The sequence below is a fragment of the Haplochromis burtoni genome, unplaced genomic scaffold (genome assembly GCF_018398535.1).
Source record: "Haplochromis burtoni strain Fernald_Lab_line unplaced genomic scaffold, NCSU_Asbu1 Contig_96, whole genome shotgun sequence".
Classification (NCBI taxonomy): domain Eukaryota; kingdom Metazoa; phylum Chordata; class Actinopteri; order Cichliformes; family Cichlidae; genus Haplochromis; species Haplochromis burtoni.
In genome coordinates, this window is record NW_024582457.1 from 1,008,889 (window position 1) to 1,022,196 (window position 13,308).

The 13,308-nt window shown below is 38.8% G+C and overlaps 1 protein-coding gene across 2 annotated transcripts in view; it reads right to left on the reverse strand.

The window, feature by feature from the left end:
* The window catches only part of cdh23 (cadherin-related 23), a 201,466-nt gene extending 192,158 nt beyond the window's left edge, over nt 1-9,308 (reverse strand). For both annotated transcript variants that reach the window (XM_042222847.1, XM_042222846.1), the window contains exon 1: nt 9,055-9,308. The gene's annotated coding sequence lies outside the window, so the exon portion shown is untranslated. The remainder of the gene's footprint in view (nt 1-9,054) is intronic.
* Nucleotides 9,309-13,308: the final 4,000 nt, after the last annotated feature.

Consider the following 13,308-nt stretch of genomic DNA (forward strand, 5'->3'; position numbering starts at 1 on the left):
AATCACTTCACAGTAGGGGAGTGTGGGAAGGTGAAGGGTTGCAATCAAACTCGGCATAGCTCCACGGGAACACTAACCATGGCCACGTGTCTTACACACTCCAAACTTAAAACCAATTCTTTGATAGCAGACTTTGTTTAAACGATGTACGAAAGTGAAACTGGAGAATATTTCTAAGCATGTTCAAGTAATATGTGTCCACAAACAAAAAAAACAACCTTTGTATAATCAAAGACACAGATTTAAAGAATATATTTGTTTTTAATATTAACCAAGTTTTTAAAAACTGAACTCAAAATGTGCCAATTAAACTGCAGAGGACATGACTCAGCAGGAGGTGGTCCTCAAACCAACCTGGGTCCTTCTCCAGCACCGTCCCACTCCACTGGTAATACTGTCACCATCTATCAATCCTTCACCACCAGCTCCCCAGTTTCTGTCAGAGCTACTGTTCATCTTTCTCCCATTTCTGTTTTTTTCTACCTGTCTTTTCCATGTTTTTCACTTTTTAGTCATCACATTTTTCTGCTATTAGTGTTTTCTACATTTTTCCGATTTACCACGCAACTGAATTCTGAAGTGGGGTAGTCCAGAAAATGCTTGAGGACCACTGTGCTAAACTTTGGAAGAAATCATGTCTACTAAAATATAGATCAGCAACACAACAAATACATATTTTTAAGGGCCGTGCTCTTTTTATTTGTGGGTAAGTACATCTCATCGAAACTACACTTCAAAAGGAGAACCTTGGGCTGTTCTTGAGACTTGCTTGTTGTGGTTAAAGGAGCTTATCTTTACCTGTAAATGTTGGATCACAAGTTTCTCACACTTACGCACACCACAATTTAAGTCCAATAGTCCACTTACTGTCTGTTTAATATTTAGGGAAACATTTTTATACATGTCGTGGTGGTAAAGTTTAGGATAGCGGTGATCCATGTCTGTGTAATGGTTTACAACCCCACAGTTTATCTGACAGTGATATACCTTTAAGGCACCATAAAGTTAAGAGTAATATCTGAACCCAGTGTGTTCTGTCCAAAGAGGCTTGCCTTCCCACATGGTGTCTCCTGGCTTACACCACTCGATATTATTGATTACATGGCAATTGTGTCTGACTTGCTTTAATCTCAAAGGCACCGTTTTCAGGGGAGAGTGTTGGACCTCAGCAGGCAGCCAAATCTGGGTTATTACAGCAAATCAATGAGTGATTTCGGCTTGCCCTTGGTGCTCATAAAAAAGCCATCACTCATTAGCACAGTGATCACAGACAGATTAGCAGACATTTGGCTTTGTCAGGGAGGAGGGAGGGGCAGCACCGCTCTGATGAGCTGAGTAATGTCTTCCTTCCCGCCCTCCTGATCTCTTCATCTCCAATATGACATGACTTTCTGAAACCCTTAGTCAGCAAACCTCACTTACATGACAAGAGTGCAGTGCAAACAGGATGCCATTTGGACTGCAGGGCATGCAGTGCTTTCTGAGTAGAAATTGTAATCAAACTGGCACAGATCCCTGATTATGAGTGAACTGATTTCGTCAAAGTTTGGAGAAAATCAAGCCAATAGCCACTGAGATACTATATCCTGGAAAACAACACATGTCCAGCAAAGTACCTAACAGCATTGGTAATAATCAAAATCACTTTTTATGCTTCTGTAATGGCTAAATCCACCAGTGTGAGCAAGCATTTAAATTAAAATTATATTTTTAATGCTCAGAATTTTCGAATTTACTGTTTTACAAAATAATTAAAAGGTGTTATTTTTTTATTAAGATGCTAAATTACAGTTGTGTACTTTCAGTCCAGAACAGAACAAACTAGCTTTAGTGGTTAAATGTTATGCTTGATTAATTTCAGACTTCTCAGAGAAGTCCGGGTGTGCCGGCTCAAATTTGAGAATAAAAATGTGAATTCTTTTTATTATTTGCTTACTGAATAAAAATGTAATTTTTTACTTTTAATCAGGTTTTGGACTGATTTTTAAAATATTTCTGTTTTATTGTTTTTATGACAGGGACCTAAGCCCAGTCTTCTAATAACCATGTGAGTTGTCATTCATACAGGGAGTGCAGAATTATAAGGCAAATGAGTATTTTGTCCACATCATCCTCTTCATGCATGTTGTCTTACTCCAAGCTGTATAGGCTCGAAAGCCTACTACCAATTAAGCATATTAGGTGATGTGCATCTCTGTAATGAGAAGGGGTGTGGTCTAATGACATCAACACCCTATATCAGGTGTGCATAATTATTAGGCAACGTCCTTTCCTTTGGCAAAATGGGTCAAAAGAAGGACTTGACAGGCTCAGAAAAGTCAAAAATAGTGAGATATCTTGCAGAGGGATGCAGCAGTCTCAAAATTGCAAAGCTTCTGAAGCGTGATCATCGAACAATCAAGCGTTTCATTCAAAATAGTCAACAGGGTCGCAAGAAGCGTGTGGAAAAACCAAGGCGCAAAATAACTGCCCATGAACTGAGAAAAGTCAAGCGTGCAGCTGCCAAGATGCCACTTGCCACCAGTTTGGCCATATTTCAGAGCTGCAACATCACTGGAGTGCCCAAAAGCACAAGGTGTGCAATACTCAGAGACATGGCCAAGGTAAGAAAGGCTGAAAGACGACCACCACTGAACAAGACACACAAGCTGAAACGTCAAGACTGGGCCAAGAAATATCTCAAGACTGGTTTTTCTAAGGTTTTATGGACTGATGAAATGAGAGTGAGTCTTGATGGGCCAGATGGATGGGCCCGTGGCTGGATTGGTAAAGGGCAGAGAGCTCCAGTCCGACTCAGCAGCAAGGTGGAGGTGGAGTACTGGTTTGGGCTGGTATCATCAAAGATGAGCTTGTGGGGCCTTTTCGGGTTGAGGATGGAGTCAAGCTCAACTCCCAGTCCTACTGCCAGTTTCTGGAAGACACCTTCTTCAAGCAGTGGTACAGGAAGAAGTCTGCATCCTTCAAGAAAAACATGATTTTCATGCAGGACAATGCTCCATCACACGCGTCCAAGTACTCCACAGCGTGGCTGCAAGAAAGGGTATAAAAGAAGAAAAACTAATGACATGGCCTCCTTGTTCACCTGATCTGAACCCCATTGAGAACCTGTGGTCCATCATCAAATGTGAGATTTACAAGGAGGGAAAACAGTACACCTCTCTGAACAGTGTCTGGGAGGCTGTGGTTGCTGCTGCACGCAATGTTGATGGTGAACAGATCAAAACACTGACAGAATCCATGGATGGCAGGCTTTTGAGTGTCCTTGCAAAGAAAGGTGGCTATATTGGTCGCTGATTTGTTTTTGTTTTGTTTTTGAATGTCAGAAATGTATATTTGTGAATGTGGAGATGTTATATTGGTTTCACTGGTAAAAATAAATAATTGAAATGGGTATATATTTGTTTTTTGTTAAGTTGCCTAATAATTATGCACAGTAATAGTCACCTGCACACACAGATATCCCCCTAAAATAGCTAAAACTAAAAACAAACTAAAAACTACTTCCAAAAACATTCAGCTTTGATATTAATGAGTTTTTTGGGTTCATTGAGAACATGGTTGTTGTTCAATAATAAAATTATTCCTCAAAAATACAACTTGCCTAATAATTCTGCACTCCCTGTATATATGCACACCAAACTCCAAATAACCACAAGCCTTAAGGAACTGGAGAAAACATAACATAAGCAGCTTCCAGTTCTCAGATGAGCCGAAGCTGGTCCCTGCTGATTGGCTTGTTGAGAAAGCAGCTGGAGTGAAACCTCCCTTCAATAAAAGATCACTAACTCCCCACTAGCAGATATGGGGGACTGTAGATCACATGCCAAGACAACACTGTTCTTCCAATGGAGATGCCTGTATCGGCTTTGATCCTGTATGGGCTGACAGTAGTGCCTTGCAAAACACGGTAGGGGAGAGGGAGCAGCTTACACAGAACCTGAGGAGATGGTAATTATCCAGAACAGCACGGGAGCACTGAATGGCGCATCATTACAGCAGCCTGTAACAAAACGCTTGAAAAGGTGCAATTGATACGCCCTGTCCCGTGTTGACCAACGCCACAACGTGTGAAAAGCAAGTTACCATCAGCACTGGGTGCAACACATTCAAATGTATAATAAGGTTTTGCTGTTCCTAAATTCAGTGATCACATTACAGTTACTAATAAAACAATTATGGTCTTACTGGCGTGACCCAAGAGTCTGTCCTCAGCATGTTCAGTGTTACATGGGATAATAACAGTAACAACAGGGTTTCAAGGATGTTGGAGCAGGGGCAAGGAAAGAGTGCAAAAATAGTGTAGTGCTTAAAAGAGACATCTGGTGAAATATTTCACAACTCAGTTAATTAACAAGATGATTCAATATAAGAAAAAATTACCATCCCAGAGGGATTTTACATGGAAAAATCTAAAAAAATGAAATGCCTAACCATGAAATGATTGCCAGAAATCCAAGTTTCTTACAAAATTGAGAGTTCATTGAACTATCTCGCAAATCTGTAAATAAATAAATAAATTAAATGTTAATTTCCATATTTAAGGGTTAATTTGCATCTTACTTGCTGCCATTTTTTTATTGTTCAAAAATGTATTGTTTTTCGGGGGGGAGGATCACACTGATGATGCAGAAGTCTCCAAAACTCACAAAAAACTGCCTGCATCAAATATGATACTCAAAGAATTAAGGGGTTAACAAATATGAAATAACAGCATTACGGCCAAAAACCAATAAAAGCCCCTCAGAGGAAAGGTTCTGCAGTGAAAATCCCTACATGGGCTCAGGGATAATTTTTAAAAGTCTAGTGAACTGTTAGCAAAGACAGTGTATCACTCCAACTACAAATGCACTGAGAGTTAAAAATGGTAAATGGCCTGTATTTGTATAGCGCTTTACTAGTCCCTAAGGACCCCAAAGCGCTTTACACGTTCAGTCATCCACCCATTCACACACACCTAAAATTCTAATATGCAAAGAAGAGAAAAACATATAACATAGATCCACAAAAGCTGCTGCCTTCTGAGCTCATCTAAGATAGACTGGGATGAAGCTCTGGAAAATCCAGTGCTCTAACCAATCAAAATTCGAATACTTTGGGGAAATCACGGAGGCTGTGGGCTAAAGAGCACAGGGACAAAAATCAACACCTGTGACAGAGTAGGCATGTGTTATTACAGTATGGTAAAGGAGCACATTTGTGGATATACAAGTCTTTTAAATGTTTAGGTGATTGAATGCTTAAGCGTGGATGATAAATGATGATGATGTATGTACGCTATGAAAGCCGAGAACGGTTCTGAAGGAATGTCTTTAATATTAATTTCCCAGAAAAAGTGAGAACAGTTGACTAGATCCATATTCGACGCAGTGAAAAACAAACACAAAATGATGCACAAAAAAAAAGTATCATAATGGGCTTTTGTGTGGGGAAAAAGATAAACATTACAGCTCGTTGTCTCATAAGACTTTCATTTAAAACACCACGGCAGAGTCAGACAGCTGTATCTCCTCCTGTCATCTCCTTTTTCCTAAGTGCACAGTGACAACGCAATCTTAATGCTCTTATTTTAGGCTTTTATGTGGTATAAGTATGTGGTGTGAACATAATGATATACTAGGTGACTTTTTCCTCTCATCCATCTACTGCTAAAAAGCCAAGATCCATATATTGTCACGTCCTTGTTGTTCTCAACTCCACTTTCATTTTACTCGATCACAATGTTTTTTATCTCCACTCCTGTCAGCCATACAGTAGATACCCTAAAACAGCTCTTTTAAATTCTTTCCCTTCTTTTTATACCATAATCAGAGAAATATTTCAATATACACTAAATTTCCCTCAATTCAGGGCTAACCTGTGATTTTTCTTTCTTTCACGCTCAGATTCTGTGACGCTAAGCAAATTTAACTCCCCCATAATCTGAACTGATTGCTTCCTTCCCAAATTTTCATGTCAGTCATAAAACGCCTGTATTGTCACCAGGCTCTTTCTCCACTTGGCCTTCATGCGCCGCGATGAGCTTGGTAACGCTGTCCCAGCAGAGGCCCGAGTGTATATCAGACAACATAAACACAGACAGCTGTGTCACAGGGCAGCCGATAGCCTGTAGAGACTCATTCATCTCCTTTTGTCTCTGTCTCTGTTAGGATACAGTCATGCTACTCTGCCTGCACTTGACTGTCTATTCTGTTTGAAAGATTAAAACACAACATTTAGCAGCTCCTCTCTGACACAGATGACCTTTGCATCCCAACCATTCACCTCAACGAGTCCTGCCTCCCATCTTTCCTCGCCCTCCCTGTCTCTCCTCCCCCTCCATCATCTTTCATTCTGTTCCACTCCGACTTCAGGGCAGTATTCCAGGCATAAATACCAACAACAAGGATTTGTCACAGAGCTGCCATTAAATTGCTGTTTTGTTTGTTTTACATGGCATGGTTTATTTCCAGGGGAGAACGCATTTCAATATGGTAAATGCTACTGGCTTAGATATGAATCCCCAGTGTTTTCACTACAATGAATAAAAAGCTTCAGTCTTCTCCGTAGGGAAATTTCAATTTCTAAATTCCTTCATAATGGTTTCACACTTACACAATAAAGAATCAATACAAGGATTAGTAGCAATAGACCAGAACAGGATTATTGTGGATTGTTGGGTTTACAACCAACTCTTTTAGCCATCTCCTTCACTAAGAGGACACTGTCACTGATCTGATCAAATATGTGCCTTTTGTACACCATTACAAAGAAAAGCCTGTGTTCACATCCGTACGGATGGCAGCACCTGTAAAACAACTGGCTGAGCAAAATCGTCTCCTCTTCCCTCTCCTCTTCTCCAGCCTGTTTTCTTCAGTTCTGCCCGACTGCCTTGGCTGATTTAATGACCACACGTAGTTGGACCAGGAGAGAGGCTGGTGCAGAAATTGGAAAAGTGGGAAACATGCAATGGCTATAATCACAGGGAATGTGGTGTAGTTATTAAAACTGAAAGTCAAAAGGCCGGAAACCTTTCATCTGTGAGCTTTGTGCTGAAAGCTGTCATATGGAGAGCGCTGTGTTTAATATACATGTGCACTGTACATAGATGATCATTTAAAAAAATCTGTTAAACTCAATTCTGACTTCTAGAAATCTATTAATTCAAAATAAACAAACATACCAATAACTAGTACCAACTCAGCCATCACTTCTTTGTCACTCAAAAGCAGGTACACAGCCTGTTCAGATGCTTTTACACCTGATAATTAACAGCAGCCCTTTCCCAATGGTTCCACTCACAATTTCCACAGATTAGCTGAGCTGCAGCAATTATGCCAACACCACAGAACAAAATGACTTGCCTCATTTTAATATCTATCACCTTTCCACACTCTTCATTATCTTCCCACTTTTTCCTCTTACGCAAGTTTACCTTTCTTAAACTTTACATTACTCCAGCTTTTTCTTGTCTTTATCCTCTGCTCTGCTTGCTGCCTGAGACCTCATACAACAGTCCAATACAGTCACCATATCTGCAATTCATTCCTCTATCCCTCATATTGGGTTTCATTTGAGGCTGTCAGTCAAGGCGTCTGTCAGATATGGACTCTCCGTTTCACTATTTTTTTCTCCTATTTTTGAACTTAAAGAATGACAGTGACTCAGAAAGGGCAACTGTCAGATGCGTGCTTTCCCCACATAATGCATGAAACACCGAAATAGTTTCTCTTCAGTTTATCACACGCAGAATATAAAACATGAGATTCTTTGAACAGAAGGTCACGTTCTAACAATCGTTTTAAAGGCTTATGAAACAAGCAAATATAGTTTTTATGGTATATTTTAACATTATAACCAAAGTCACAATAGCATAACAATTATATTCGCACTTACAGTATTAAGCCAGAATATGGGATTACCAAGGCCAAAATGATCTTGCAGTGGATTACAATAAAAGTAGTGACACTCTTTCAGTTCTCAGAGGCACAAAAATCTTGGTGACTGTTTAATTAATGAATCCCGATTAAAACTGCAGCTGCTGATTACAATGTTTAATCTGAATTATACTGTTTAAGGCAAAAAGATATTACTATATTAGCCTTGATGGCAATTGATTCATTACTGCTATGGTAAGAAGCTTGCTCACATAAATAAATACATGAAAACACATATAAAGTGGATTTCTGTCCACTTTATCAGGTTTACAGTTTGAAAAGAACTTGATTGGGCTACTCTTTCCTCATAGTCACATATTTCACTTTGCTAGAGGCAAGCATATAAAGATGTCATTCAGCTCCATAACAACCACAAGTACAGAGGCGCTACTATGCAAAGCTGCACCATCACCTATTTATGAAGCAAATCCACACACCGCGCATATATAATATATTTATATATATATATATATATATATATATATATATTAATATATATTATATTATAATATATATATATATATTATATATATTATATATATATATATATATATATATATATATACTATATATATACATCACATATATATACACATACATATATATATACATATACAACGGGGCGCTTCCCAGCAGGCACCTCTAGAGTCGCCAGGGCTACCTGAGATAACACCGTACACCTGACACCTCTGCGGAAGAATGCACCCTACCTCACATGTACGGACTCTTTAGTTACTCTGACAAAATAACGTAACAAGAAGATACAGCAGCAACAGTTGGACGGAGGCATTACAGAAAACGACCCAACTTGAATGAAGTGCAGGTGCTGGTTAATGTCCAACATTTCTGTAAAATTTGACCACATTAAAACATTAATTGCATCACCAGGCAACTAGTTCCAAAACTCTTCTTTGTGCGAAAATTGAAAACGCACTGCCTCACCAAATGCCGAAGTCAGAGACATATGTGAGCATAAAAAAGTCGCAAATTGCGGCACATGGTGAGTGAAGTGCTAGAGCAGATCACGCAAAACATTATTGATTATGTGGAAAGCTCTCCCCTGTTGCAGTCATCACTCCATTTCTGCTTTGTGTCCACAAACTCATAACTGTGTGATCATGTCATTATCATGTTGTCCTACCTTCCTCGTCCGTGTCCGTCGCTGGCTGGGCGCCTTTAGACTCGATTGCCTGTCCTGCTGTGATGCGTTACCAAGTATCTGCTCCCCTCTCCCTCTCTCCTTTCTCCCCTCTCCCTCTCTCTCTCCGTGTCTCTCCCGTTAGCTTTACTCTATCACCACCAACGCCCCGGTGATTGCAAATTTCAAATCTCAGTGTTCAAAATTGCCACTGCAAACCCACCAAGCGCAGCATAAATCATCTCTTCTCCGAAGCTCCCATAATGTCCAGCGTTATACCCACTGCTCCATAGCCAGGGTAGCACTCCAACAGGCACCATAACTTTTAAATATTTTTTCTTTCACATTTTTTCACCTGTTTTTCGCATAAGCCCTCGAGCACAAATCCTTTCCCATATGTCACCACATGATTTGCATATTATGCTTTTATTGGGGCATTAACTGACTGCAGCTTCTTTTGCAAAAGCAAGCATACAGGAATGGCCCGGCTGCTGCGTTTAGGTCAATGGAAAAATGTAAAACAGATATTTTGAAAATCATCTGCGCGCTTCACCAAAGCAGAATGAATTTGGTGCGATTACACAGATCTGTTTATGAGCTTCTACATAAGCTCATGAGCTGATATATCGCACAGATTAAATTTGATATCAGTTAATCACAGAGCTCATTGATAAGAGGCGAATAGTCAGTGCGATACCACCACCTAGTGTACATTATAGGAATTACACGTATTACATATTATAAGAATTGTCGAAATAAGGCAACCTGTAACACCTACATGAGAAAATTATTGGGTTTCTCTCTTTAGTATTATAGAGGGGTTTTTTTTTACCCTAAAATTATAATTCCACGAATTATAACTGTAATATCAAAGATTTGTTTTTAAATGAAAATTTTAATGCAATCTCCTTCTCTCACAGTTTTATTACATTATACTAACGTACTCTCACATTTTTATTAGTCTGTCTGTACAACACTGTGAATGGATTTTGCTATGTAATGTAAATAGATGTCTTTGATCATTTTCTTTAACTTTCTTGGAAGATCTGCAACTGAAACTGTGAGAAATATGTGATGTGTTTCAGCTTTTCTGAAATCAGTAACACTAGCAGGTGCCTGCCAAAAAGAAGCTGAAACTTGGTTCTGCTAATATATGCCATATGAATATGGCATATATTAGCGTATATTAGCCAAGGGCAAGAATAACCCCTTTATTACCAGGCCGGTGATATATAGAACACTTGCCTCCATCAAGAGACTGCAAAATTCACTGCAACATGTGACTACACAAGGGCTATAGATCACACTGTACCTGTGCAAATATAGGACTGTATTAAACTTTTGAACTACCCCTCATTTTTTTTATATTTTGCTTCCAAGGAGCCAGATTTTCTAATACATTTTTAAAGTGGTCTTCAGCAATAGTTCTCCAGGCTTTGTAAAGTTTTTTTTACCTCACCATTTTCAGGTCAAGTGTATTTATTAAGACACTTAACACTGCCTGAGTCCTTCAAGCACAAAAAGGGTACCTAATGCAACGGATGAACACAGCAAAGAACCAATTTTAAATTGTATCTTTAGGCACTTTGTTACTATCGGCCTCTCTGGAATTTCTGTTTTTATTTTTATTTTTTTCCCATTTCTTTAGCTGAATAGAAAATTCGACAGCCATAAAATTCCCAGATTCCCAGAGAACTATTAGCCAGAAAGCTTGGCATATTTTGACATGGATTGCAGTGTATATTTAAAAAAAAATCTGAGGAAACTTGGGTGGAAGACAAAATAAGAAGTGGCAGGTGAAAGAAACTGTCTACATCAAAGACTTGTAATGTGACCTCAGATCAAATGAAATGTTGATTCCACTCTCAGTGGAAGAGTGACTGTCATATAGCCATTCCTAACAAATGGAAACAGAAACAGAGACAAAAGGCTCAGGTATGCCAAAATACACAAAAACTGGACTGAAAATCAGTGGCATCACTCTTATGGAGTGGACTGGAGAAGTCAGCAGAGACACACAGCCAGTGCAGTGAAAGCCTACCTGGACAGTAAACAAATCATGGAACTCCATCAGTCATGAATTGGCCTCCTCAGTGGCGGGACATCGACATTACTGAAGCAGTGTGGGATCATCTGGACAGAGAACAGAACAAAAGGCAGCCAACATCCAAAGAAGAGCTTTGTGCGTCCTTCAGGAAGCCTGGAGGACTATTCCTGAAGACTACTTGAGAGAGTTCAGGCTGTGTTTAAAAACAAAGGTGGTCCTACCAAATTTCCCCTTTTAATCTCTTTAGAATTGAAAAGTCTTTGCCATATATGCTTTATTTTAATTTATGTTTGCCTGTGTTTTATTACACCCTCTGTACCTATTTCTGAATTTCTATCAATAGTATTTTTGGACAATACTAGCATCTACAACACTGCACTGTGCCGACATGACAAGACTATCATAACAGTGCCTCTGTGCAGGTCTTTTATTTTGAACTTTAGATTATTGAGGATCAAATGCCTGAGGATAGATATGAAATAAATAAAACTTTCTTATTTGTGTCCTACCAAAAGGAAACACACATGAAAACCAGTCTGGGAGTGATTTAGAGTGTGCTTGTTTGTGTTCAGGTAAATATGCTGCTGTTCTGAGGATATTTGTTTTTCTTTTAAAATACAAGTGATACAGGCATGGAGCCTAAAAACAGAAAGATTCAGTTTCAACTATTTTCTAACTAGGATTCAGTGATATTTTGCTGCTCTCTAGTGACCACTTTGAAAAACTACACTTAAAGTAAATGTTCTGCTGTTTCAATTTGACTGCCACAAAAATCAAAATTATTATTTTTTATCATCATCATCATCATTATTATTATTATTATTATTATTATTATTATTATTATTATTATTATTGAACAGGCAGTCTCAACATCTGTAATATGCCTTTTTAAGCTTTCCCATTACGTTCTTACCTAACAAATATCTGACCAAGATAACACTTATCAAGACACTGATGCTAATGAAAACACATGCTAATGCTTTCCAGTTACACTTTTATTTTATGATCAATATTGCTAACGTGGTTAACACAGGCCAAGAAAACCCGAGTCACTGTGTCAAGTATGAGCCAAGGAAGAAATAAAAATCCAATATTCTTACAAAAACAAATCCTTGCCAGAATGATAACACGCTTACCTTTAACACATTTTCAGAAACAGGAACTGTTGTAACCTGAAGGCATTTCAAGTATTAGCAGCATGTCCTTTCTATGGCAGCCATTTTTATTTGTCATACCAAGACTATCACAGTTGAACAAATAAAATTGATGATGGCTGTTAGTTTGTGTTACATTCCAAGTTAGCCATGTTAGTGGAAACGCACACTTCTGAGATATAACCGGAATGACACCATTATAAACAATAATTAGCTGCAGAGGCTTAGAGTGCAGTTTAAACTGTGTGTAGCATTCTCTGAATGAACAAGTTGTAGCATATACCTAGAGCAAAACAAGACATTAAAATCATAAACTATGAGAATGTCCATAAAGTAAAAACATACAGCAAAAGAGTAGCTTTAAACACAGGTGTTACTAATGACATTAACAGAGTTTAGCCACAAAGCTTTAATTAAAGTGATTAATAGAAACTGTGTTTCCATGCTATGCTAATATGCGCAATAGACAAGGTGGGCGATTACTATTCTTGTAAAATGAAACAAATATGTTGCTTACTTTAATATGTATAATGCTTTATTGGGCCACACTTGCATTGTTCTTATTTAGTTTTAGAAGCTAGATCACACCTCGATTACCATTTTATGAAACTATTACTTGGTGGTGTCCATGCTGTATTTTGGTGTTTTGACAGTGGGGATAGAGTCATTTACTCATGTCACACTCATTTTTATTAGAGCTACATCAGCCTTTAAATTATTAGCATTCCCCGCTCAAAATGAAAAGATTTAGGCTGGACCTGCAGAAACAGTTGATCGTTTTTCACATAGTTCAGGGGGAAGCAGTTGTATCCTGATACTCACTCTGACATCGAGCGGTTGCGCCTTTATATGTCGACAGAGAGAGGTCCTTCTGTGTTTTGAAGAATGTGGTAGTTTGCTAATTACTTCCCAGCTGTCATCTGGAAGAAGCTGGTGCCAAAATGGGCAGGAGGGTGCAGACAGCTCAGTCTATCATACGCTGGTATTTCCAAGGCAGCTTCCCTTGGCAGTCATGAACACCTAGACAATTGCTGGGCTGCAGGTTAATGCGCAGCC